We start from the raw sequence: 25422 nt of genomic DNA, 5'->3' as shown, positions 1-25422 counted from the left end.
GCCAGTGAAGGGAAATCTTAATGCTACAGCATACAATGACATTCTAGATGATTCTGTGCTTCCAACTTTGTGGCAATAGTTTGGGGAAGGCCCTTTCCTGTTTCAGCATGACAATGCCCCCATGCTCAAAGCGAGGTCCATACAGAAATGGTTTGTCGAGATCGGTGTGGAAGAAATTGACTGGCCTGCACAGAGCCCTGATCTTAACCCCATCAATCACCTTTGGGATGAATTGGAACGCCGACTGCGAGCCAGGCCTATTCACCCAACATTAGTGCCCGACCTCACTAATACTCTTGTGGCTGAATGGAAGCAAGTCCCCACAGCAATGTTCCAACATCTAGTGGAAAGCCTTCCCAGAAGAGTGGAGGCTGTTATAGCAGCAAAGGGGGGACCAACTCCATATTAATGCTCATGATTTTGGAATGAGATGTTCGACGATCAGTTGTCCACATACTTTTGGTCATGTAGTGTATGTCTTCATGCAGGATTTCATTAATCTAGGGGTGTGTCCCAATAATCTCTCCTTTCTCTCAACCTGTGCACTTGTTCAATTCTCTTCATAGATTTTAAAGGATATGTCTGATATATGGAAACTCCCTCTAGCCCATGTTTACACCAATCCAATGCATTTACATTTGTGGGGAGTAGTGAATGAGTGCAACCTTCAGGAGAAAGGAGATATTATTGGGACGTAGACTAGGTGTGATGTTGCAGTTGTACCTGTGACCAGCAGCAGGCCGTGAAGCAGCTGGAAGCCGGCGTACATAAGGGGGAACGTGACCATCAGGAACAGCTTCTCTGGAGGGAACATATCTGGACGTTCTGGGCTCCGGTCTCCATGGAGATTGTCCGGCACCTGTAGCCAAGTCAGTGTAAAGGACATCACGCTGCTTGCTTAGCAAGTACCACTCTCTCCTGATTCAGCTCATACTGAGACCCAAACTCAGGACTTCTGCCTCTCAAACACATGTGACCGCCCTCCTGAAGCGTTCCAACCCATCGCGCCATTGAAAAGGGCCTTCTTCAAAAGCGCAAGGGGAGACACTTCAGGCTGAGGAGTGAGTTTCACAGATCCCCATACGCTATATCAGCAGCATTCCAATCCCAGCCAAGAACCCAGGAGCCTCATAACATCGTGATGTTTTCGTGTTGTTGCTGTTTTGTGTGAGCAAAGTGCTGGCCTTCGCTGCCCTCCTGTCTCACACAGCGAGGTAAAAGGAACACAACAGTGTAGTAGTAGTAGTAGTATGTATTAGTAAGTTCATACCAACAGGAAGGATTACATAGGCCTAGATCACAAAGAGCTGCCCCCTGCCTACACCCCATGGCCATGCTACACATTCTCAACCTGGCAGGAGAGGAGAAGCTTATGTTTGTTGTTATTTTCAAGTTCCTCTTACGTGGACCAAAATTACCTACAGTTACAACTCCATTACCCATAATTTATGGCCCATATTGACAAAGTGTCTCAGAGTAGAGCGCTGTTCTAGGGTCAGAACCCTCCTGTCTTATTCATTACGATCTGAAAGGCAAAACATTTTCTTAGATCAGTGGTCACCAACCGGTCGATCGCGATCAACTGGTCGATCTCCAAGGCATTCCTAGTCGATCGTCCAAAATGTATGTAAAAACGATAGGTGCACCCGATTCAGCTGCCTTCCGGAGAGCAAATCAAGTGCATTATAGGCCTACCGCTGGCCAATCGAATGGCTCAGATTACCGTGTCTGGAGTAAGGTAGCAGGCATAAAAAAAAATTCAGCAAGAGATTTCAAAACGTTTAAAACCATGATTAAAGACAGATGTAAGGGATCGGGGGTTGGCTGGGTCTAGACAGAGTCTGACACTTCCCCGATCTACAGAGAGGGGGAGTCATCAGACTCGATCTGGTTCACCTGAGTTCTGAGCACACCTGTCCGTAATTAGGGTAGGATATAAGGTGTGCTCAGAAGTTCAGTCGGTGCGAGGTATTGTTCCTTTGTGACTTGCTAAGCGTTTTGTTCCGAGAGAGAGAGAGAGAGAGAGAGAGAGAGAGAGAGAGAGAGAGAGAGAGAGAGAGAGAGAGAGAGAGAGAGAGAGAGAGAGAGAGAGAGAGAGAGAGAGAGAGAGAGAGAGAGAGAGAGAGAGAGAGAGAGAGAGAGAGAGAGAGAGAGAGAGAGAGAGAGAGAGAGAGAGAGAGAGAGAGAGTTTGTTGTTTTGATTAACCGTGTATCCGACCTGTGCCTTGTTTGACTCCCCGAATTGCTTAATCCTCTGCTTGTCTACCCCAGTGATTACCGTGCTCTGATCCTGTGCCTGTGCCCTCGACTACGACTAAGCCCGCTCCTTTGGTACCTCTGCCTGTCTATGCCTTGCCCGGTTTTGACCACAGCCCGCCCGACCACGATTAAGCTATACCCTTGTCTGTACTCTAATAAAGCATCGCTATTCTGCGATTGGATCTTACCACTCTGTCCGAGTATTCATTACAGAATACCTCGCCATTACCATGGATCCAGCGGAATTACAGAGGCGATGGGAGATACAGGAGAAACGGATGGATGAACTCCTACAGCTACTCCACGCTGGTGCGGCTGAAGGCACCACACCGAGCACGGTCAGTCCTCGTCATGCACCTCCGATTTCTCTACCTACAAGGTACGACGGGGAACCTGGCAAATGTCAGGGGTTTCTACTCCAGATGTCCCTGTATCTGTCATATAATCGTACTATGTTTTCCGATGACCGTAGCAGGGTGGATTTCATGATTTCTCTGCTAACGGGAAGAGCACTGGATTGGGCTACTGCGCTTTGGGCAGCTGAGGTCCCCGAGCTGAATGCGGAAGTTCAGTTCAAGAGACTGTTTCAAGAGGTGTTCGACCACCCAGTATCTGGGCGTAGTGTGGGAGACCAACTGTGCGAACTTCAGCAGGGCCGTCGCACAGTAGCCGACTACGCTTTAGAGTTCCGTACTATAGCAGCCGGTAGCGGATGGAGCGAGACTGCTTTGCTCACAGTTTTCCGAAGAGGGCTGCGCAAAGACGTACAGACTGAATTGGCTTGTCGGGGAGATATCACTGCGCTACATGAGTTTATCAAAATAGCCATCGCTATTGATAATCTTATAGTGCAACACAAGGCATCCACTGTTCGGGAGCCCTCGATCACTGGTCCTATGCAATCGACAGAGCGGAGGAGAGAATCTGAGGAGGAACCTATGCAACTGGGACGGTCACCTCTACAAGGGTCGGTGAGACAACAACGTCGGCAAGACGGACTATGCCTGTATTGTGGTCAGTCGGGTCATTTCGTTCGTCAATGTCCGGTACGACCTAACCATACACCAGGATATCGCCTCGGAACTGCCAAACCGGTGAGTGAGACTCCCGTTTTGAACATTACATCTAGACAAATGTATGTACCGGTTACCTTATCTGTCGGAGAGAAAGTGCGCAGGTTGGAAGGACTTATTGATTCCGGAGCGGCGGCCAGCTTTCTGGATATGGGTCTTGCTGAGGAGTTGGGGGTTCAACGTATCCCAATTCAACCTCCCCTGCGAGTCAACGCGCTAGACGGTGAGCCCATGGGCACTGGGTTCATTACGCACCGTACCGGGGAGATCAAGTTACAAGTGGGCTCTCTGCACCATGAGAACATCATTCTGTTCGTCATCTCCGCTCCAAGGGAGCCGCTAGTCCTCGGCCACCCCTGGCTCGTTACCCATGATCCGGTCATCTCCTGGAAATCTGGCGATATCACGGCTTGGAGTGAAGTATGTAGGGCTGAGTGCCTCATTTTACCTTGCAAAACGTCTACTGTGGAGGATGCGAAGGGTGCGGTGTCTACTGTTGTTCCTACAGAGTACCAGGATTACGCGCCGGTGTTCTCCAAGGAGAGGGCTACCGTGTTACCACCGCATCGGGCCTGGGATTGTGCAATTGATCTGCTATCCGGGGCTACACCTCCTCGCGGACGAATCTACCCTTTGTCACAGCCGGAACGGGAATCAATGAGCAAGTATATTGACGAGGCACTTCAGCAAGGGGCCATTCGCCCATCTACGTCTCCAGCGGCATCCAGTTTTTTCTTTGTTAAGAAAAAGGATGGCGGACTGCGTCCTTGTATAGACTATCGAGGTTTGAACGATATCACCATTAAAAATCGTTACCCCCTTCCTTTGATTCCAGCAGCCCTCGAGCAGGTGGGGCAGGCCTCCATCTACAGTAAACTGGACCTCAGGAGTGTGTACAATCTGGTGCGCATTAGAGAGGGGGATGAATGGAAGACCGCCTTCATCACCCATCGAGGACATTATGAATATTGTGTCATGCCCTATGGACTTACTAACGCGCCCTCGGTGTTCCAGGCGTTCATGAATGACATTTTTAGGGACTTGATTGATCGTTTCGTCATAGTGTACATTGATGACATCCTAATTTACTCTAACTCTCTGAGTGAACATGTGTCCCATGTACGACAGGTTCTGGACCGACTCCGCCAACACTCTCTGTTCGTGAAGGCCGAGAAGAGTGAGTTCCATGTCACGACGATTTCCTTCCTTGGGGCCATACTCACTCCCGACGGGGTAAGACTGGATGAATCCAAGGTGCAAGCTGTACGAGACTGGCCTCAACCCCAGACGGTGAAAGAGCTTCAGAGATTCTTGGGGTTTGCCAATTACTATAGACGGTTCGTGCGTAATTTCAGCACCACCGCTGCTCCCCTGTCGGCGATGACCAGCCACAAGGGGCGTGGTCTGAAATGGACGGAGGGGGCAGTGCGGGCTTTTGAGACATTGAAACAACGATTTACCACTGTCCCCATTTTATGTCAGCCGGATCCTACCTTGCCGTTCATCGTGGAGGTGGACGCCTCGGAGGTTGGAGTTGGAGCCGTGCTATCCCAGCGCCAAGGTGAGCCTCCCAAATCACGACCCTGTGCTTTTTTTTCGAAGAAGCTGAATCCGGCCGAGCAGAACTACGACGTGGGAAATCGTGAATTACTGGCGGTGAAGTTAGCGCTGGAGGAGTGGAGACATTGGCTGGAGGGAGCAGCTCATCCGTTCCAAGTGCTTACGGACCACCGCAATCTGGAGTATCTGCACAGTGCTAAACGACTGAACTCCCGACAGGCAAGGTGGTCTTTGTTCTTCAACCGTTTTCAATTCACTGTCTCTTATATTCCCGGGTCCAAGAATTGTAAGGCGGACGCGCTTTCCCGACGGTTCGAGCGCGCGGACAGACCGGTTGAACCAGAACCTATCCTCCCCATGAGTTGCCGTGCTGGTCCTGTGAGGTGGGCTATCGACGACACGATTCAGGAGAGCCTACAAGCGGAACCAGCCCCTCCAGAAACCCCGGTGTCGAAGGTGTTTGTACCAGCTCCGCTTCGACCTCAACTGATGGAATGGTGCCACACGTCGCTAGGATCTGGTCATCCCGGAATCACTCGAACTATCCGACTCATCAGTCGAAAATACTGGTGGGATTCCCTCACAGATGACGTCCGAGACTACGTATTATCCTGCCCAGTATGTGCTCAGTCCAAGGCGCCTCGAGCACTACCGGAGGGTAAGCTGATGCCATTGCCAACTCCTCAACGACCCTGGTCGCACATTGCGATGGACTTTGTTACCGACCTACCAGAATCAGAGGGCCATACTGTAATTCTCGTGGTCATCGATCGATTCTCAAAGATGTGTCGGTTAGTACCCATGACCCGTTTACCTAACGCCACTCTGATGGCGGAGACTATATTTAACCAGGTGTTCCGGCAGTTTGGTGTTCCAGAGGATATTGTTTCCGACTGGGGACCCCAGTTCGTATCCCGGGTTTGGAAGGCCTTCTGCAAACGCTTGGGCATCTCGGTGAGCCTCACCTCCGGATATCATCCCCAGGCCAATGGGCAGACAGAACGGCTCAACCAGGAAATTGGGAAGTATCTACGGCAACAATGTTCGCGGCAGCCGCAAGAGTGGAGCCGATTCCTGCCTTGGGTAGAGTATGCTCAGAACTCACTCATTCACACCTCCCTACGTCTAACGCCCTTTCAGTGTGTTCTAGGGTATCAACCACCCCTGTTCCCGTGGGATACCGCACCCGGGATGGTACCGGCGGTGGACGAGTGGTTCCGTCGGAGTGCGCAGGTCTGGGAGACGGCCCATCAACATCTCAGTCAAGCCTCACAGCAGCAAAAGACCTATGCCGACCGACGCCGGAGACCTACTCCCACTTATCAAACCGGGCAACGAGTGTGGCTGTCTACCCGAGACCTGCGGTTCCGACGGAGCTGCAAGAAGCTCCAACCCAGGTACATTGGTCCCTTCAAAGTACAGAGACGTATTAACCCGGTCACCTACCGTCTGTTACTCCCTCGACAATACAGGATAAACCCAACGTTCCACGTCTCCCTGTTGAAACCTGTCCATTATAGCCCGATGTATCCACCCATCGCTCAACAACCTACTACACCACCTTTGGAGGATGAACAGGACACCACCTATACAGTCCACGAGATACTGGAGTCAAGACGGAGACGAGGGGGCATCGAATATCTCATGGACTGGGAGGGATATGGACCGGAGGAACGGTCCTGGGTCCCTGCTAAGGACATACTAGACCCCGCTCTCAAGGCCACTTTCCACGCTGAACACCCAGATCATCCCGAACCCCGACCCAGAGGAAGACCACCCGGTAGAAGTAGAAGGCCGTCAGGAGCCGGCCCTGGGGAGGGGGATACTGTAAGGGATCGGGGGTTGGCTGGGTCTAGACAGAGTCTGACACTTCCCCGATCTACAGAGAGGGGGAGTCATCAGACTCGATCTGGTTCACCTGAGTTCTGAGCACACCTGTCCGTAATTAGGGTAGGATATAAGGTGTGCTCAGAAGTTCAGTCGGTGCGAGGTATTGTTCCTTTGTGACTTGCTAAGCGTTTTGTTCCGAGAGAGAGAGAGAGAGTTTGTTGTTTTGATTAACCGTGTATCCGACCTGTGCCTTGTTTGACTCCCCGAATTGCTTAATCCTCTGCTTGTCTACCCCAGTGATTACCGTGCTCTGATCCTGTGCCTGTGCCCTCGACTACGACTAAGCCCGCTCCTTTGGTACCTCTGCCTGTCTATGCCTTGCCCGGTTTTGACCACAGCCCGCCCGACCACGATTAAGCTATACCCTTGTCTGTACTCTAATAAAGCATCGCTATTCTGCGATTGGATCTTACCACTCTGTCCGAGTATTCATTACAACAGACTGTCAACGAATACAGCAAAGAGCTTCTGTTTTAATGAGTGAGTTGATGTTTAAGTTCTTACTCAGCACTGTCAACACTTTTTATTCAACACTTTTATAAGCCATAAAATGCGAGTTCTTTCTACTTCCACTCATGCTACAATCAGCACTGCAGCTGTAATGAATGAGTAGGAAAGTGTATCGATAAGCTTGCATTGTTATTATTAGCGGCTTGGGTCTTTTTTAATATAGAGGAATTTCACTTTCTCTGTTCATAGGAGTAACAACATGAATGTGCATGAGGCAGAAATAATGCAGTGCGACACGAGTTTTGCCATCAGCGTCAGCGGAGGAAAGGGAGAGCGGAGGGACGTTGACAGGCGGACCCTCAGTCTGCTGTTCTCTCCATCCGCTGAGACTGACCATCAGATGCAGGCACCATCAGCCCAGTAAAATAAAAAGCAAATTATTTAAATGTATGCTCACTCAGCTGTGCCTCACAAGTAATACAACAACTGATCTATTACCAGTGTTATCATATAGCCTACCTCAAATTTGGAAATATATATATTTTTTAATGGCCCGAAAAACAATGCATTGGCAGGGAAATTGAATTAAAACCAATATGCAGTGATAATGTCTTGGGCCTATAGTTTACTGCACACACCTCATTGATAGAGTACTGATTTTAATAGAGCAGCTGTCTAGTCCCATTCAGTGGCGGCTCCTGAAAAAATTCTCAGGAGGGGCAATTTTTCTGATGATTTAGGTGACCTACACACATTTTAAAAAAGATATGTCCAGCAACAACATGAAGACAGGGGCAGCATATAAGTCAATACCAGAAGCATTTATTGACTGATCTGGGGAGATGGATTCCAGTTTCTGTGACAGATTATAAATAATCTCTGATGCCTTTGTTATATTAGCTTTTGGTTGAATGTACTGTCGTAGTAAATATATAATGTTATAGCTTGGTCTGACTAAAATCTTGTGCATGACCCATTTTGTGTTGGGCGTTTGTTTTCAATCAATGCTGTTCCTATCCTATAACAATGGACAAAAGAGTCCTATCTTGTCAGCCTTGTCAGCAGGTGGCCAAGGACAACACCCACGCCATAGGTCTCTCAGTTCTTCCAACTCACGAGTTCTTGCTCTGAGGACACACACACACACACACACACACACACATCATCACTGTTAAACACACACACACACACACACAAAAATCCCCTCTCTTTAGGCTGAACATTTGAAGACAGAGAACCCGACTCAGAGCCAATGCAACAGTGGAGGGGACCTCGCCCAACTCATCAGGACCAATCAGAAGATCAGAACTACTAGATTCAACCTACATCATTTATTGTATAAAATGTCTGCACACAATGTTTTCGGGGCTCTCTTCAGATAGCTCCCTAAGAGTTTGACGAACGAGTCCGTGCACGCGATTCCAGATATCTTTACCTCTGAATAAACTGCCTTTATTATACCATATCCACCCTGTCCAAAGTCTCTACTTGGTCTCAGTTCTCCAGTAAACTTGTGATTATCAACAGTACACAACGGTAACAAACAATTGGGGGAACTCACGGGGCAGATAGTAAGGTCGCAGTGACACAGAAAGCAGTTCAATGTCGGGGGTACAGAGTCGCTCTCTTACCAGGATCGCGGTCCGCTCTGACCAGGGTGAAGCCGGCCGGCTCCACTTCTCTGTCCGGGACTCTGTCATCCAGCCAAGTCTCCCAGCTGTATTGGATTCCGCTGCCAGCAGCGTTTTCATTATTTAGTCCGTTCGTAGCGGGTATGTACACGATCAACAAGATCAGTCCAAAACCCACCACTGGAAATCCATGGTTGGCAGAATGTTTGTAAACTAAGTGTACAAATTAAAAACATAAAATAACGCCACTAAGTGTACAAATTAAAAACATAAGATAACGCCACACTGCAGGTCGCAACAGAGACGCTGCTAGCCGCTATTTTCTTAGTTACGTTCATGGTTACGTCACGTATGACGAAAGCGCGTAAGTGCAAGCCCTAAGACACCCATAGAGATTGTATTGAAAGCTTTGAAATTTGAAAAAAATAGATTTTACATGACAGGCTATGAGAGACTTCTGGGCGATTTTCAACCTGACTGAAATCGCCCCAAAAACGGGCGGGGCCATTTGAAGCACGACTTTAGCCTGATTTGACATTTAGTGGCAGTCAGATCAGATTAGAACACTGATAACTACTGTTGCCGTGATATAATTGATTAGAAAAAAAATCCCTTCCTTTTCCCGTTTGGCAGTGCGTCGCCCATATCGCCCTATTGAACAGGCCGTCCCTGGTCCCATTACTTTTTTCAATCTTTACTAATGGTATATCCAAGATGGCGTAGTAGTGCAGTCCTGTTTTTGTCGTGTGTCTGTAAATAGCCTGTAAATACCCTGTTTTTTTTATTTTTCGTACATATTTCCCTATCAGACTCTTCATCCTTCTACAAAATATACTTTCCTGCAACCCGCCTCACTCAATGTGGAACGGATTCTATTATTGACTTACCTTTTATCTAGAATCTCCAGTTGAAACTAGCTAGCCAGCTAACTAGCTACTTGCTATTAGCCACAGTTAGCGGTATTTCACCCAGAACATTGGATTTTTCTGCCGGAATAATTTAATCACTGGACATTAATCACCGGATCGCAACTAGCTAGCCGCAACCGAATGGATGTTGCTGTTTGGCTAATCACCACTGCCCCCGATGCAAGCACCAGTTAGCCTCGAGCTAGCCTAGAGCCAGGCCCATATCCCGGCTATCTACCTCTCGGTCTACCGGACGGGAGTAGCCAGCTAACTAGCTACTTGCTATCAGCTACCGTTAGCGGTTTTTCACCATTGTCCGTGGCCTGCACCACCTACCAGCCAGCTCTAGCCTGGACTATTATTCGGCCAGTCTGCACTGTCTGCACAGCGTGTTATCGACCCAGAACATATCAGTTTTTCTGCCGGAATCACTGAATCACTGGACCTTTAACTCCGGATTCATCGCTACCAGCTAGCTGCAACAAAATGGACGTTGTGGTTTGGCTAATCATCCTGAGCTAGGCCCATCTCCCGGCTATCTACCTCTCTGTCAACCGGACGGGAACACCTAGTGCCCCGCCGATCCTACACGACTGGTCTGCCAACGAAATCGTCTGATGTGGTTACAACAGGCTTCCCGTTACGACGTCGACCACGAAGATTCCATCTGCTAGCCCCGGCCCACTAGCACACGATAGCCGTGGACTCTTGCTCGCTAGTGCTTTAGCAGCCCCCGAACTACCTCCGAACTATCCTATTGCTGTTCACCAGACCTTATGATAACTCAGCTATACAGCTGATGCCTGCTGGACTGTTCCTTTTTACGGTACCGCATCCTGTTTATGTTTAGCCTCAGCCCAAACTGTGTCGTCATTACCAGCTGTTGTCTTAGCTCTCTCAAATTACACCTGTGATTGCTTTATGCCTCTCTCCCATGTCAACATGGTTAGCTTATTGTTGTTTCTGTTATTTCTAATTGTACTATTTCACTGTAGATCCCCCAGCCCAGCTAAACCTGCCTTAGATAGCTCCTTTGTCCCACCCCCCATACACGCGGAGACCGACTCAATTGGTGCCTCCAGTGATGCTATCTCTTTCATTGTTACCCAACGCTTAGGTTTACCTCCACTTTACTCATATCCTTCCATATCCTTGTCTGTACATAATGGCCTGAATCTTTTCTACAACACCCAGAAATCTGCCCCCTTTATTCTATGTACCCAACGCACTAGAAGACCAGTTCTTAAAGCCTTTAGCCGTATCCTTATTCTAGTCCTCCTCTGTTCCTCTGGTGATGTAGAAGCTAACCCAGGCCCTGCAGCCCTCAGTATCACTCCTACTCCCCAGGCACTATCATTTGTTGACTTCTGTAATCGCAAAAGCCTTGGTTTCTTGCATGTAAATATCAGAAGTCTACTTCCTAAGTTTGAGTTATTCACTGCGTTAGCACACTCCGCCAACCCTGATGTTCTAGCAGTGTCTGAATCCTGGCTTAGGAAGGCCACCAAAAATTCTGAAATTTCCATCCCCAACTATAACATTTTCTGTCTAGATAGAACTGCCAAAGGGGGTGGAGTTGCAATCTACTGTAGAGATAGCCTGCAGAGCTCTATCATACTATCCAGGTCTGTGCCCAAACAGTTTGAGCTTCTACCTTTCCAGAAATAAGTCTCTCACTGTTGCCGCTTGCTACAGACCCCCCTCAGCCCCCAGCTGTGCCCTGGACACCATATGTGAATTGATTGCCCCCCATTTATCCTCAGAGTTCGTACTGCTTGGTGACCTAAATTGGGATATGCTTAACACCCCGGCCATCCTACAATCCAAACTAGATGCCCTCAATCTCACACAAATTATCAACGAACCTACCAGGTACAACCCTAAATCCGTAAACATGGGTACCCTCATAGATATCATCCTGACTAACTTACCCTCTAAATACACCTCCGCTGTCTTCAACCAGGATCTCAGCGATCACTGCCTTATTGCCTGCATCCGTAATGGGTCCGCGGTCAAACGACCACCCCTCATCACTGTCAAACGCTCCCTAAAACACTTTAGCGAGCAGGCCTTCCTAATTGACCTGGCCCAGGTATCCTGGATGGATATAGATCTCATTCCGTCAGTAGAGGATGCCTGGTTGTTCTTTAAAAGTAATTTCCTCTCAATCTTAAATAAACATGCCCCATTCAAAAAAGACAGAACTAAGAACAGATATAGCCCCTGGTTCTCCTCAGACTTGACTGCCCTTGACCAGCACAAAAACATCCTGTGGCGTACTGCATTAGCATCAAATAGCCCCCGCGATATGCAACTTTTCAGGGAAGTTAGGAACCAATATACACAAGCAGTCAGGAAAGCAAAGGCTAACTTTTTCAAACAGAAATGTGCATCCTGTAGCACTAACTCCCCGCCTTATTTTGGGACACTGTAAAGTCCATGGAGAATAAGAGCACTTCCTCCCAGCTGCCCACTGCACTGAGGCTAGGAAATACTATCACCACCGATAAATCTACGATAATCGAGAATTTCAACAAGCATTATGCTACGGCTGGCCATGCTTTCCACCTGGCTACCACTATCCCGGCCACCAACTCTGCACCCCCCCCCCCCCCCCCCCGCTTCTCCTTCACACAAATTCAGACTGCTGATGTTCTGAAAGAGCTGCAAAATCTGGACCCCTACAAATCAGCTGGGCTAGACAATCTGGACACTTTCTTTCTAAAACTAGCCGCCGAAAAAGTCGCAACCCCTATTACTAGCCTGTTCAACCTCTCTTTCGTAACGTCTGAGATCCCCAGAGATTGGAAAGCTGCCGCGGTCATCCCCCTCTTCAAAGGGGGTGACACTCTGTTACAGACCTATATCCATCCTGCCCTGCCTTTCGAAAGTATTTGAAAGCCAAGTTAACAAACAGATCACCGACCATTTCGAATCCCACCGTACCTTCTCCGCTATGCAATCCGGTTTCCGAGCTGGTCATGGGTGCACTTCAGCCACGCTCAAGGTCCTAAACGATATTATAACCGCGATCGATAATAGACAGTACTGTGCAGCCGTCTTCATCGACCTGGCCAAGGCTTTCGACTCTGTCAACCACCGCATTCTTATTGGCAGACTAAATAGCCTTGGTTTCTCAAATGACTGCCTCGCCTGGTTCACCAACTACTTCTCAGATAGAGTTCAATGTGTCAAATCGGAGGGCCTGTTGTCTGGACCTCTGGCAGTATCTATGGGGGTGCCTCAGAGTTCAATTCTTGGGCCGACTCTTTTCTCCGTGTATATCAATGATGTCGCTCTTGCTGCTGGTGACTCTCAGATCCACCTCTACGCAGACGACACCATTTTGTATACATCTGGCCCTTCATTGGACACTGTGTTAACAAACCTCCAAACGAGCTTCAATGCCATACAACACTCCTTCAGTAGCCTCCAACTGCTCTTAAACACTAGTAAAACTAAATGCATGCTCTTCAATCGAACGCTGCTGGCACCCGCCCACCCGACTAGAATCACTACTCTCGACGGGTCTGACCTAGAGTATGTGGACAACTACAAATACCTAGGTGTCTGGTTAGACTGTAAACTCTACTTCCAGACTCACATTAAGAATCTCCCATCCAAAGTTAAATCTAGAATCGGCTTCCTATTTCGCAACAAAGCCTCCTTCACTCATGCTGCCAAACATGCCCTCGTAAAACTGACTATCCTACCGATCCTTGACTTCGGCGATGTCATTTACAAAATAGCCTCCAACACTCTACTCAGCAAATTGGATGTAGTCTATCACAGTGCCATCCATTTTGTCTCCAAAGCCCCATACACTACCCACCACTGTGACCTGTACGCTCTTGTTGGCTGGTCCTCACTACATGTTCGTCGTCAAACCCACTGGCTCCAGGCCATCTATAAATCACTGCTAGGCAAATCCCCGCCTTATCTTAGCTCATTGGTCACCATAGCAGCACCCACCCGTAGTCTGCGTTCCAGCAGGTATATCTCACTGGACATCCCCAAAGCCAACACCTCCTTTGGCCGCCATTCCTTCCAGTTCTCTGCTGCCAATGACTGGAACAAATTGCAAAAATCTCTGAAGCTGGAGACTCAGTTGTCAGAGCACCTTACCGATCACTGCACCTGTACACAGCCCATCTGAAATTAGCCCACCCAACTACCTCATTCCTATATTGTTATTTATTTTTGCTCTTTTGCACCCCAGTATCTCTATTTGCACATAATCTCTTGCACATCTAGCATTCCAGTGTTAATACTAATTGTAATTATTTTGCACTATAGCCTATTTATTCCCTTACCTCCATAACTTGCTACATTTGCACACACTGTATATATATTTTCTGTTGTATTTTTTGACTTTATGTTTTTTTACCCCATATGTAACTCTGTGTTGTTGTTTTTATCGCACTGCTTTGCTTTATCTTGGCCAGGTCGCAGTTGTAAATGAGAACTTGTTCTTACCTTGTTAAATAAAGGTGAAAAAAATAAAATAAAATATAAAAAATGACATGCCACTGGCTTTGAGTAAAGCCAGAGTGTCTATGTATGCGGATGACTCTTCACTATACATGTCAGCTACCACAGCGACTGAAATGACTGCAACACTTAACAAAGAGTTGCAGTTAGTTTTAGAGTGGGTAGCAAGAAATAAGTTAGTCCTAAATATTTCTAAAACTAAAAACATTGTATTTGGGACAAATCATTCACTAAACCCTAAACCTCAACTACATTTTGTAATACATAATGTGGAAATTGAGCAACTTGAGGTGACTAAACTGCTTGGAGTAACCCTGGATTGTAAACTGTCATGGTCAAAACATATTGATACAACAGTAGCTAAAATGGGGAGAAGTCTGTCCATAATAAAGCGCTGCTCTACCTTCTTAACATTACTATCAACAAGGCAGGTCCTACAGGCCCTAGTTTTGTCACACCTGGACTACTGTTCAGTCGTGTGGTCAGGTGCCACAAAAAAGGACTTAGGAAAATTGCAATTGGCTAAGAACAGGGCAGCATGGCTGGCCCTTGGATGTACATATAGAGCTAATATTAATAACATGCATGTCGACCTCTCCTGGCGCAAAGTGGAGGAGAGATTGACTTCATCACTACTTGTGTTTATGAGAGGTGTTGACATGATGGGTGCACCAAGCTGTCTGTTTGAGCTACTGGCGCACAGCTTGGTCACCCATGCATACCCCACAAGACATGCCACCAGAGGTCTCTTCACAGTCCCCAAGTCCAGAACAGACTACGGGAGGCGCACAGTACTACATAGAGCCATGACTACATGGAACTCTATTCCACATCAAGTAACTGATGCAAGTAGTAAAATTAGATTTAAAAAACAGATAAAAAACACCTTATGGAACAGTTGGGATTGTGAAGCAACACAAACATAGGCACAGACACATGCATACACACACGTACACATGGATTTTTGTACTGTAGATATGTGGTAGTGGTGGTGTAGGGGCCTGAGGGCACACAGTGTGTTGTGAAATCTGTGAATGTATTGTAATGTTTTTAAAATTGTATGAACTGCCTTAATTCTGCTGTACCCCAGGAAGAGTAGCTGCTGCCTAATGGGGATCCATAATACATACAAATACAAATAGGTTAATGCATAGGCTTCCGTTTTTTAAGTAATGTAAAAAGAAAATCTGAGCGGTAGATGTCGGCTTGCATTTTGACTCAGAAAGTGATCTTGACTCAGAAAACGTTGATGACCCCTGTCCTAGATCAGCACTCATACACTACGACACTTTGTGAATATGGGCCCTGATCTTTTCTGACCTCTCACCTCTGCCATGGCTCCCTGACGATGACAGCAATGATGAACCAGGCACTGTATTCTATCAGGGGGAAGATGGCTCCTATAATGATGATGGAGGTGTCTGTATGCCACGAGCCTCGGTAGAGAACAGCACCTGCAATTCCTACTACCATCAGGAGAAGACCTCCCACCACAGTACCCACCTACAGAGAGCGAGACAGACAGACAGACAGACAGACAGACACACAGACAGAAAGGGATGCCAGTAAAGGGCCAGTGTCTGAGGATTTGTAGCATGACAATAACAAGATACTAAAAAGTAGACAGATTAGACATACCCTCAAGATCTTCCTTGCTGCTTTGGGCCACTTGTAGTTTACAAAAACACCCAACGCCACAGGGACAACCAAGGTGATCAGAGTGATGCCTAAAAATAGAATACGTTTATACGTAGGCGAATATGGCAGCTTATACATATTGTGTCATGAATCCCGCTTCCTGAGTCGGTTTCTGCCTGAGTTGCCTGTTTTCTGTCCTGGAGTCTTTTTTCCTGAGTTTCCTGAACGCACCCTGTCTGGTTGCCGGGCGACGAAGCAAGGTGGGAGATCTCTCCATTACCTGCACCTGCATCTCATCAGCTACAGTGGGGGAAAAAAGTATTTAGTCAGCCACCAATTGTGAAAGTTCTCCCACTTAAAAAGATGAGAGAGGCCTGTAATTTTCATCAAAGGTACACGTCAACTATGACAGACAAAATGAGGAAAAATAATCCAGAAAATCACATTGTAGGATTTTTTATGAATTTATTAGCAAATTATGGTGGAAAATAAGTATTTGGTCAATAACAAAAGTTTCTCAATACTTTGTTATATACCCTTTGTTGGCAATGACACAGGTCAAACGTTTTCTGTAAGTCTTCACAAGGTTTTCACACACTGTTGCTGGTATTTTGGCCCATTCCTCCATGCATATTAAATTTACATTTTAGTCATTTAGCAGACGCTCTTATCCAGAGCGACTTACAGGAGCAATTAGGGTTAAGTGCCTTGCTCAAGGGCACATTTACGTCATTTAGCAGACGCTCTTATCCAGAGCGACTACAAATTGGTGCATTCACCCTATAGCCAGTGGGATAACCACTTTACAATTATACTTTTTTTTTTTGGGGGGGTGGAAGGATTACTTTATCCTATCCCAGGTGTTCCTTAAAGAGGTGGGGTCTCCTCTAGAGCAGTGATGTTTTGGGGCTGTCGCTGGGCAACACAGACTTTCAACTCCCTCCAAAGACGTTCTATGGGGTTGAGATCTGGAGACTGGCTAGGCCACTCCAGGACCTTGAAATGCTTCTTACGAAGCCACTCCTTCATTGCCCGGGCGGTGTGTTTGGGATCATTGTCATGCTGAAAGACCCAGCCACGTTTCATCTTCAATGCCCTTGCTGATGGAAGGAGGTTTTCACTCAAAATCTCACAATACATGGCCCCATTCATTCTTTCCATCACACGGATCAGTCGTCCTGGTCCCTTTGCAGAAAAACAGCCCCAAAGCATGTTGTTTCCACCCCCATGCTTCACAGTAGGTATGGTGTTCTTTGGATGCAACTCAGCATTCTTTGTCCTCCAAACACGACGAGTTGAGTTTTTACCAAAAAGTTATATTTTGGTTTTATCTGACCATATGACATTCTTCCAATTCTCTTCTGGATCATGCAAATGCACTCTAGCAAACTTCAGACGGGCCTGGACATGTACTGGCTTAAGCAGGGGGACACGTCTGGCACTGCAGGATTTGTGTCCCTGGCGGCGTAGTGTGTTACTGATGGTAGGCTTTGTTACTTTGGTCCCAGCTCTCTGCAGGTCATTCACTAGGTCCCCCGTGTGGTTCTGGGATTTTTGCTCACCGTTCTTGTGATCATTTTGACCCCACGGGGTGAGATCTTGCGTGGAGCCCCAGATCGAGGGAGATTATCAGTGGACTTGTATGTCTTCCATTTCCTAATAATTGCTCCCACAGTTGATTTCTTCAATCCAAGCTGCTTACCTATTGCAGATTCAGTCTTCCCAGCCTGGTGCAGGTCTACAATTTTGTTTCTGGTGTCCTTTGACAGCTCTTTGGTCTTGGCCATAGTGGAGTTTGGAGTGTGACTGTTTGAGGTTGTGGACAGGTGTCTTTTATACTGATAACACGTTCAAACAGGTGCCATTAATACAGGTAACGAGTGGAGGACAGAGGAGCCTCTTAAAGAAGAAGTTACAGGTCTGTGAGAGCCAGAAATCTTGCTTGTTTGTAGGTGACCAAATACTTATTTTCCACCATAATTTGCAAATAAATTCATAAAAAATCCTACAATGTGATTTTCTGGAGAAAAAAATCTCAATTTGTCTGTCATAGTTGACGTGTACCTATGATGAAAATTACAGGCCTCTCTCATCTTTCTAAGTGGGAGAACTTGCACAATTGGTGGCTGACTAAATACTTTTTTCCCCACTGTATCTGCACACCTGGTTCTGATCATCACCTCTCCACTTCATAAGCTCTGACATGACATCCATTCCCTGCCGGATCGTTAGCCTTGAACATTACTCTCCCGGAATATTCACTCCACCTCTGCCTGGTCGTCTGTGGTCGTCTGTGGCTTCAGAAACATCATTGGATCTGCCCATTCACTCCCACCAACTCACCTCCACTGCCAGCTCCGTCGCCTGGATTCTCCTGCTTCCACATTTAAGTCTTTAAATTAATACTCACCTTCATTCCACTCACCTTGTCCTGGTCTGCTTCTGGGTTCCGCTTTAGAGAATCGTGACAGAACGATCCGGCCAAGGATGAACCCAGCGGACCTGGAATCCGGTCGCCATGCCATTACCCATCAAGAGAAGATGTTGGGACAACACAGCACGGCGCTACAGGAGATAGCGTCTTCGGTTCGGAACCTTTCTGCCAGTCTGACGAGTATCCAGGCTCAGCTCAGTTTGCCGGCGGAGAATCCACCACCTGTTTCACCCCCCTCGCCTTCCGCTTCTGGAGCTGTTTCCTTCCGTGAGCCCAAGGTTCCGACACCAGAGAAGCACGAAGGGGATTTGGGAAGATGCCGTTCATTTCTCATGCAGTGTGGATTAGATTTTGACCTGCAGCCCAACTCTTACGCCACAGACAAGGCCAGGATAGCCTTTGTAATTGAACTGCTGCGTGGAAGAGCTCTGGAGTGGGCTTCAGCCTTGTGGGAACGACAGGACACCAGCATGGCATCATACCAGGAGTTCGCGGCAGAGATGAGGAAGCTTTTTGACCATCCAGTCCGAGGTAAGGATGCAGCTAATCGTCTGTTTTCTCTTCGCCAAGGAGCTCGCAGTGTAGCAGACTTTGTAATTGAATTCAGGACATTGGCTGTGGAGAGTGGGTGGAATGAGGAGTCACTACAGGCAGCTTTTTATCAGGGGTTGTCGGAGCAACTCAAAGATGAACTGATCTCTTATCCTGAGCCTAGTGACCTGGACAGTTTGGTAGCGTTATCTATTCGGGTGGATAACAGAATCCGAGAGAAAAGGAGGGAGACGCGATGGGGGTCTTCCAAACACTCATCTACTCGGTTACCATTCAAGTCAGGAAATGGACCAGAACGAGCTGATCATTATTCACCACACGAGATTAAAGGAGAGTTCCTGCCTCCAGATCCTGAACCCATGCAAGTGGGGCGGCACGGGTTAACCAAGGAGGAGCGCCAACGTAGACGTGAGACCAACAGCTGCCTCTACTGTGGTAACCCTGGGTATTACATCTCCGCTTGTCCCCAGCGCCCGTTAAACTGCCCGGCTCACTAAGTTTGGGAGGACTTTTAGCGAGACAGTTTCAGTCTCTCAATAACCCTGTCAGACCCCGTTTTCCTGCAACCCTCATGAACAAGAATCAGATTTTGGAGATTAACGCTTTTATCGATTCAGGTGCCGATGGCAGCTTTATGGATGCCGACTTGGTGGAACAGCTGGGGCTTTCCAAGGAGCAATTACCGGAAGCCATTGAAGCTACCACTCTGAACGGCAGACTTCTGGCACGAATCACTATGAGAACTGAACCTGTTAAAATGCTGTTGTCAGGTAATCATTCAGAGTTCATCTCCTTCTTCATTCTGCCATCTCCCCGTGCCCCCCTGGTTCTTGGATACCCCTGGCTGAGAGAACACAATCCCACGTTCGATTGGGTGACTGGCAAGGTAACTAGTTGGAGTATTGAATGTCATGCTAACTGCCTTAAGACTGCCTGTTCTCATTCTGTTCCCAGTCAGGTCATTGATTCTGCCCCCCTCCCAGATTTGTCCCTAGTTCCTGAAACATATCACGATTTGGGTGAAGTGTTCAGCAAGCAGAAGGCTCTGTCACTTCCTCCCCACCAACCATATGACTGTGCTATAAATCTGATCCCTGGAGCTGCCTATCCCAAGGGACGTTTATACAGTATCTCTCGACCTGAACGTGAAGCCATGGAGACCTACATAAAGGAGTCTCTAGCTGCCGGTCTCATTCGTCCCTCGTCATCACCCCTGGGAGCAGGATTCTTTTTCGTGAACAAGAGGGATGGCTCTCTTCGACCTTGTATTGATTATCGGGGTTTGAATGATATCACTGTCAAGAACAAGTATCCCCTGCCCTTGATGAACTCTGCTTTCGACTCCTTACAGGGTGCTACTGTGTTCACTAAGCTTGATTTACGCAATGCGTATCATGTGGTCCGGATCAGAGAGGGGGACGAGTGGTTGACTGGGTTCAATACACCTATGGGACATTTCGAGTATCAAGTGATGCCGTTTGGACTGACCAATGATCCAGCAGTGTTCCAGAGTATGGTGAATGACGTTCTGAGAGATATGATCGGTCTTTTTGTGTTCGTTTACCTGGATGATATTCTAATTTTCTCTAAGGAGCTTTCCAGCCACATCCAGCATGTCAAGCAGGTCCTGCAGCGATTATTGGAGAACCGTCTGTTTGTGAAGGCAGAGAAGTGTGATTTTCACGCCCACACTACATCCTTCCTCGGATACATAATCTCCAAGGGAGAGATTAAGATGGACCAAGAGAAGGTTAGGGCGGTTCTTGATTGGCCCCAGCCCGGTACGAGATTGCAGCTCCAGAGGTTTCTGGGGTTTGCGAATTTCTATCGAAGATTTATCCATGATTACAGCCGTGTGGCCACTCCATTAACTGCCCTGACTTCTAGCCCCAGAACCTTCTGTTGGAATCCTGAGGCAGACCGAGCATTCCTGGACTTGAAGAGCCGATTCACCAACACCCCTATTCTCGCTCAACCTGACACTTCCCGTCAGTTTGTCGTGGAAGTGGACGCGTCTGAATTGGGGGTTGGCGCCATCTTGTCCCAGCGAAGCTCCACTGACAGTAAACTACATCCCTGCGCCTTCTACTCTCGTCGTCTTTCGCCTGCGGAGAGAAATTACGATGTGGGTAACCGGGAGCTTCTCGCTGTTAAACTCGCCTTGGAGGAGTGGCGCAACTGGTTGGAGGGGGCGGAGCAACCGTTTATTGTCTGGACTGACCACAAGAATCTTGCTTACGTGCAATCGGCTAGACGTCTCAACTCCCGTCAGGCCAGGTGGGCTTTGTTTTTTGGACGTTTTAATTTTTCCCTGACTTTCCGACCTGGTTCTAAGAACGGCTAGGCGGACTCCTTGTCCCGGATGTTCTCCAAAACGGAGGAGAGTGGGGCCAAGACTGAGACGATTCTTCCCCAGAACTTCGTCGTTGGAGCAGTTACTTGGAAGATTGAGGAGGAGGTTATGGCGGCCCTTCGGACGCCGCCCGGTCCCGGTAAAGGTCCACCCGGTCGGTTGTTTGTGCCAGAGTCTGTCCGTTCTGCTGTCCTCCAGTGGTCCCACGCCAGCAAGATGGCTTGTCACCCTGGCGTGGCTCGGATTACGGCGTTACTACGCAGACGATTTTGATGGCCTGCCATGGGAGAAGATACCCGGAGTTTTGTTGCTGCCTGTCCAGTTTGTGCGCAGAATAAAAGTACCAATCGGCCCAGCTCTGGACTTCTTCACCCCCTACCTGTTCCCCGGCGACCATGGTCGCATCTGGCCCTGGACTTTGTCACTGGGTTGCCCGCTTCTGATGGGAACACTGTCATTCTGACTATTGTGGACAGATTCAGCAAGTTTGCCCACTTTGTGCCCATCTCCAAACTTCCCTCTGCCTCTGAGACGTCCGAGATCCTTGTTAGGGAGGTTTTCAGGGTCCACGGGCTGCCCAGTGACATAGTTTCCGACTGTAGTCCTCAGTTTACCTCTGCTGTCTGGAAATCCTTCTGTTTGGCCATTGGAGCTACAGTCAGTCTCACATCTGGATTTCACCCCCAATCTAATGGTCAGGCTGAGAGAGCCAACCAGAAGATGGAGTCCACGCTTCGCTGCCTTGTCTCCTCCAACCCCACCTCTTGGGTCTCTCAGTTGCCATGGGTCGAGTATGCCCATAATACTCTCCCTACATCTGCCACTGGGATGTCTCCCTTCCAGTGCCTTTACGGCTACCAACCTCCCTTGTTCCCTTCTCAGGAGAAGGATCTCTCGGTTCCCTCTGTCCAAACCCACATTCGCCGTTGCCACTGGACCTGGCATCGGGCCAGAAAGGCCCTCCTTAGAGTTTCTGACCGGTATCAGCTCCAGGCTAATCGTCGCCGTATTCCAGCCCCCGCTTATTCCGTCGGAGATAAGGTCTGGTTGGCTACACAGGATCTTCCTCTGCGGACAGAGTCGAGGAAACTGTCACCTAAGTTCATTGGTCCGTTTGTGGTGGAGAAGGTCATTAATCCTGCTGTGGTTCGACTCAAATTGCCTAAAACGCTCAGAGTCCATCCCGCCTTTCATGTCTCCTGCCTCAAGCCTGTTCTCCTCAGTCCTCTGTTGCCCCCTCCTCCTCGTCCTCCTCCTCCTCGGATGATCGGCGGTGGTCCTGTCTACACAGTGCGCCGCATCATGGATTCGAGACGGTGGGGTCGGGGTTTCCAGTATCTCGTGGACTGGGAGGGTTATGGTCCTGAGGAGAGGAGTTGGATTCCTCGGCATCAGATCCTTGATGCTGACCTCCTTCGTGACTTCTACCGCTTCCATCCTGGCGCTCCGGGTAGTCCGCCCGGTGGCGTTCGTCGGAGGGGGGGTACTGTCATGAACCCCGCTTCCTGAGTCGGTTTCTGCCTGAGTTGCCTGTTTTCTGTCCTGGAGTCTTTTTTCCTGAGTTTCCTGAACGCACCCTGTCTGGTTACCGGGCGACGAAGCAAGGCGGGAGATCTCTCCATTACCCGCACCTGCATCTCATCAGCTATCTGCACACCTGGTTCTGATCATCACCTCTCCACTTCATAAGCTCTGACCTGACATCCATTCCCTGCCGGATCATTAGCCATGAACATTACTCTCCCGGAATATTCACTCCACCTCTGCCTGGTCGTCTGTGGCTTCAGAAACATCATTGGATCTGCCCATTCACTCCCACCAACTCACCTCCACTGCCAGCTCAGTCACCTGGATTCTCCTGCTTCCACATTTAAGTCTTTAAATAAATACTCACCTTCAGTCTACTCACCTTGTCCTGGTCTGCTTCTGGATTCCGCTTTAGAGAATCGTGACATATTGAATAACATCAGACCAGAAGCATGACTCCAAATGACCAACATGTTACGTAGCCATCGTTTCAAGCCCTAATCCTAGACTGCTGGTGAACTATAATTCCATTCCAGTGCATTTGAATGTTCATACAGTTTCTGACCTACAGAGTTATCACACTGCTCTCTCCCAGATTAAAAAGTCGAGGAGTCAGAGATGGAAAAAGTGAGAGAGTGTGAGAGCGAGAGAGAAATAGTCAGATAGATAGATAGAGAGAGAGAGAGAGAGAGAGAGAGAGAGAGAGAGAGAGAGAGAGAGAGAGAGATAGAAGGAAACAGCGAGACCGAAGAGAGAGAAGATTCAAAACATCAAGAAGGCAAACAAATTTAAACTGCAATTTATTGAAATGTGAAAGAACCAAAAGGTCATTACCAATATTAAAGTAGGGTACTCAGATGGTGCCTGCCTCCACCCAGGAGTATGTGTAGACGTACAGACCCAGAGGCATCATACCCAAACCAAGAACTGTAGAGATTGTCGTCATGGTGATGCTACAGCAATAGACGGCAACAGACAAAACAACAGACAGACGGGTTAGCCTAGCAGGATGACCAGCCCATGACCTTGTAATGATAGGAGACGTGTTCACAGAGAACCAGCTGATCATGGGGTATAAGTGTCAACTCCATCAGGTTCTGAATGGAGCCCCTGTGTCACCTGAGTTAATGTTTACACTGGACCACTTTAATATCGCCCTCACTGTTCGATTCAATATCCAACAAAATGGCTGTAAATGGCTGGACCATACAATTCAAACCTGTTGTAATAGGCATTTCATACATTCTCATAGATCATCATATAATGTTAACATCCTATAATATGGGAAAGGGAAGGGAGGAGTAAAGGTTTCTAAAGATTGACACAGATGTGTAGGTGTGCAATAAGCTCCTTATTACTGTGTACTTGCTATGAAATTCTGCTTATATACATACTATTAAAGTCAGTGAGCATTATTCATTAGATCAAGTCCCTTCCCATTCCTAGGTGTCCATGGAGCTGCCATGGAATCTTATCTCATACAGCTGACATCACGTTTACCTTTAGAACAAAGGTTTTGTTGACTGTTGATTTGAGAATCCACAAAAGAAAGTCTACATCCCAAATGGCACCCTATTTCCTACATAGTGCACTACTTTTGACCAGGGTTCTAGTCAAAAGTAATGCATTATATAGGGAATAGGATGCCACTTGAGACGCAACCAAAGTAAACCCACCAACCTGAGGTCCATGTCCCCTTCGATCCAGTATGTGATGATGTTGGAGATGACTCCTCCAGGACAGCAGCCCATGATAATTATAGCCACTGACTGCACAGGTTGGACAGAGAATCCGAGAATCAGCAGGTAGGCTGTGAGAAGCCAAACTGGCACAGCAGCCCTACCAGGATACCCCTGGGCCGGCGCAGGTGGAGTCAGAGATTCCCTACATCCACGGTGCAGCCCAGAGAGAAGACTACCAGGGCTAACATGACAGTTAGGACAACACCCAGGGCCCGGTGTAGAGCGCCGTCTGACCCATCCACCCCTAGACCACCCAGCCCAGCCAGGGACCCATTCCCCTCGCCATCACACTCCGCTGTGAAACCACTGCTGCTGTTCAACATGTTCAGTCCAACTTCCAGATGGATAAAAACAAAGACTGAGGGGGACTGGAAGGCAGGAGGGCCATATGAGCCCCAGTCTTCTTCCCTTCCCTCCTCAGCTCTGCACTCCCCTAATTGAAAAACACTGGAATGAGTGAATGGCCTATGGAATACCCGTTACTATTGGCAACCGATAGTAATCCGCTTAACTCTACAGTTGTTTTTTAGTTGGTTAGATTACCCCTACCCTGGTCCAAATCATGAACTTGACCCTTTCCTAGCGTACGAAGGCAGCACACACACTTTCACTCAGTCATTCGTTAATGGTCCTCTGTAGCTCAATTGGTAGAGCATGGCGCTTGTAACGCCAGGGTAGTGGGTTCGATCCCCAGGACCCCCCATACGTAAAAATGTATGCACACATGACTGTAAGTCGCTTTGGATAAAAGCGTCTGCTAAATGGCATATTATTATTATTATTAATCCATTACATTGGATTCCAGATTAAAGATATGCCTTCGGTAATGAGAAATGTTTTTCGGAAACAGGTAATTATTCTGGTAAGTAAACAGGTTATGGGAAACTGGCAAATATTCTGGTGGCATGATTATA

General features: G+C 48.0%; 1 pseudogene across 1 annotated transcript; it reads right to left on the bottom strand.

Annotated features, from left to right (window-relative positions):
• Positions 1-786: 786 nt before the first annotated feature.
• LOC311127411 (sodium-dependent organic anion transporter-like) lies at positions 787-24831 on the bottom strand (annotated as a pseudogene). The gene is made up of 5 exons: positions 24447-24831; positions 23631-23719; positions 15901-15989; positions 15590-15765; positions 787-859 (listed from the first exon to the last, which is right to left on the bottom strand). The product of its transcript is annotated as a sodium-dependent organic anion transporter-like (transcript).
• Positions 24832-25422: the final 591 nt, after the last annotated feature.

Source organism: Coregonus lavaretus, assembly GCF_964263955.1.
Source record: "Coregonus lavaretus genome assembly, chromosome: 4".
NCBI classification, from domain to species: Eukaryota; Metazoa; Chordata; class Actinopteri; order Salmoniformes; family Salmonidae; genus Coregonus; species Coregonus lavaretus.
This window is presented reverse-complemented; position numbering and strand designations above follow the sequence as displayed.